The sequence below is a fragment of the Salvelinus sp. IW2-2015 genome, linkage group LG18 (genome assembly GCF_002910315.2).
Source record: "Salvelinus sp. IW2-2015 linkage group LG18, ASM291031v2, whole genome shotgun sequence".
Classification (NCBI taxonomy): Eukaryota; Metazoa; Chordata; class Actinopteri; order Salmoniformes; family Salmonidae; genus Salvelinus; species Salvelinus sp. IW2-2015.
In genome coordinates, this window is record NC_036858.1 from 47637646 (window position 1) to 47640520 (window position 2875).

A 2875-nucleotide genomic window follows, 5' to 3' on the forward strand; every position below is an offset into this window, starting at 1 on the left:
CACACACACACACACACACACACACACACACACACACACACACACACACACACACAAACAGTCAGTTTAGTCGTAGTACCTCTGAGTTATATCTGGGTGCTAGCAGGCAAGCTGTAGTAAGACACTAAAGACAGCTTCTCTGAGATGTTGTCTGCTTCACAAATGGCACAATATTTCCCTACCAAGTGCACTACTTTTGGCCAGAGCCAAATGGGAATATGGTGTCATTTGGGACACAGWGTGAACCCTCCATCTCTGAAGTCTCTTGATATGAATCAGGAGTCTGAACTGCAGTCAGAGAACCACTAACTGGTTATGCTCATTGTCTGTCTCTGCTGGAAATACACGCTCTGCCCAGACACTCTGCACCCTGATCTCTCTCTGTTTGTGTCTGTTTGTCTGTCTCTCCATCCTCCTTCTCGTTTCCTCACACTCTTCTCATTCTCTCCATTCCCCATTCCTCTCATTTCCATCTGTCCCTCACTCTATCCATCCCTGTTCCCCTTCTCTCTCTCTTTCCCCCCCATCCTACCTCTCTCCTCCCTCTTCCCTCTCTTCTCTCCATTCGCCTGGCCCTAAACCTCAGCCCCTGGGCCTCTCCTAGCTGCTCACTCAGATGGCTGTTACCATGACAACACCAGTCTTTCAGCGAGCGCCAGGGCAAAATAATGAAGACAATGTGTTTTCCATTTAGATGAGTTTTCTGGCGCGCCACGCCAGCCGTAGAGGGAGAGATACGGAGTGTCCATCTTGCCTCGGCGGCTTTCACTGCAGAGGAAATGTAATAAGGGACTCCATCCCTCCTCCTCTTTATCCCTCTCCTTCTCCCTTGCTCTCCCTCTCACACAATATCACACACACACCACACAGACATTACAGTCCTCTGTAAGCCAAATGGGTGGTTCCCTGAGCAGCACACTCATATATGGCTGTGGAACAGTTCGATTGGGAGTGGACGGCTGGGAGTCTGGTAGGTAACAGAGGCAGAGACAAGGAGGTAAGGGGACATTTGTAACACACTGTGACTGTGACTGTGACTGTGTGTGTGTGTGTGTGTGTGTGTGTGTGCTGCATCTGTGTGATGTGTGTGTGTGGTTAGATTGCGGATGTGGAAGCTGTATCTGGCAGGTAAATGCGCACGGCAGAGACATCCACCGGTTAACTCACCCTGTAACACAGAGGAAGCTGCAAACCCAAGCCTTCTGAGAAGGGCAAAAACCGAATAATATGTAAAATGCTATAATTACTGAGAGCCTCTCTTCCCAGTTTCATCTTACACGAGGGCACATCGGGACATTGCTGTATCGAACGATTGGTACCCTATGTACCTAAAATATGCTGGCGCTACTTTTCACCCAGGGCTCAGGGTCCAAAAGCATAAGTGCACTCAAAACTAGTATATTAGAATACGGTTCCATTTGGGACACAACCATGGGTTTATGGGATCATGTTGGCGTCCTATAGCAGCCCCTCTCTCTCTCTTCTCTCTCTCCTCACTCTCTACCTCTCTCTAGCATCTCTACCTCCCTCCCTTTACCAGAGACCACAGACGCGAAGTGTGTTTTGTGTGTGTGTATGTTTTAGACACTGCTGCTAGCACAACACTAACAACCTCGCTACACCAAGGGTCTAACTACCTCACCTGGAGATCGAGCAGGGATGGGTGCTTGTGATGGGGCAAAAGAGAGAAAAGAGAGGGAGAGTCAGTAGGAGCGAGAGAGGGAGCAAAGGACGAGGAGAGAGAGCAGGGAGGGAGGGGCAGGGAGGGGAGGGAGGGAGGAGGGGGGAGCAGAGGAGAGAGGGAAAGGGAGGGAGAGAGAGGTGGTATGCAGAGGGAATGTCAGATAGAGAGAGAGGGAAAAAAGGAGAGGGAGGATTGGAGGGAGGGGAGGGGGGAGCGGAGGGGAGAGGTGGTAATGCCGAGGGCAGGAGGTCAGAGAGGAGAGGGAAGCGAGGACAGGGAAGAAAACCTGTGCGTGTGCAAGGGACGAAGATGGGGACATAAGGAGAGGAGAAGGAGAGGAGGAGAGGAGAGAGGGAGCGACTTGGATGGAGTTTGGGTTGGAAAGCTGGCATTCCTTTCAGGAAGTGTTGTTCCTCACCGCTCTCCATAAACAGTGGAAAAGCGACCAGAAGAAAATGTCCCAGACTCACTATTTCCACTGTAAACACACACACACACACACACACACACACACACACACACACACACACACACACAACCCTCTCTCTCTTTCCTGTCCTCTCTCCTTCCTCTCCCTCCAGTCCTCTCCTCCCTGCACAGTCTCTCCCTCTCTCCCCAGCCCTGCATAAGCACAGAGTTCTGTCTCTAATTTAGCTTTTCCACCCAAAGCACTTTAAACTCATACGTGGATGGATTGTGTGTGTGAGAGAGAATATGTATGTGTCGGTTGGTTCTTCTATCCTTGTGGGGACCGAAAATCCCTAAAAGTCCCCACAAGGATAGTGAAACAAGGAACATTCTCCCTCAAGGGGACATTTCACACATCCCCATGAGGACAAAGGCTATTATAAGCTTAGAGGTTTAGCGTTATAGTTACAATTAGGGTTATAGTTACAATTAGGGTTATGAGTTAAGGGTTAAGGGTTAAGGGTTAAGGGTTAAGGGTTAAGGAGTTAGGAGTTAGGAGTTAGGAGTTAGGAGTTAGGAGTTAGGAGTTAGGAGTTAAGAGTTAAGAGTTAGGAGTTAGGAGTTAGGAGTTAGGAGTTAGGAGTTAAGGGTTAGGAGTTAAGAGTTAAGAGTTAAGAGTTAAGAGTTAGGAGTTAGGAGTTAGGAGTTAGGAGTTAGGAGTTAGGGTTAAGAGTTAGGGTTAAGAGTTAGGGTTAAGAGTTAGGGTTAGGAGTTAGGGTTAAG

The 2875-nt window shown here is 49.0% G+C and overlaps 1 protein-coding gene across 6 annotated transcripts in view; it reads right to left on the reverse strand.

Moving 5' to 3' along the window:
* Window positions 1-2875, reverse strand: part of zmiz1a (zinc finger, MIZ-type containing 1a) — a 213517-nt gene that overhangs the window by 78289 nt on the left and 132353 nt on the right. The window lies entirely within an intron of this gene.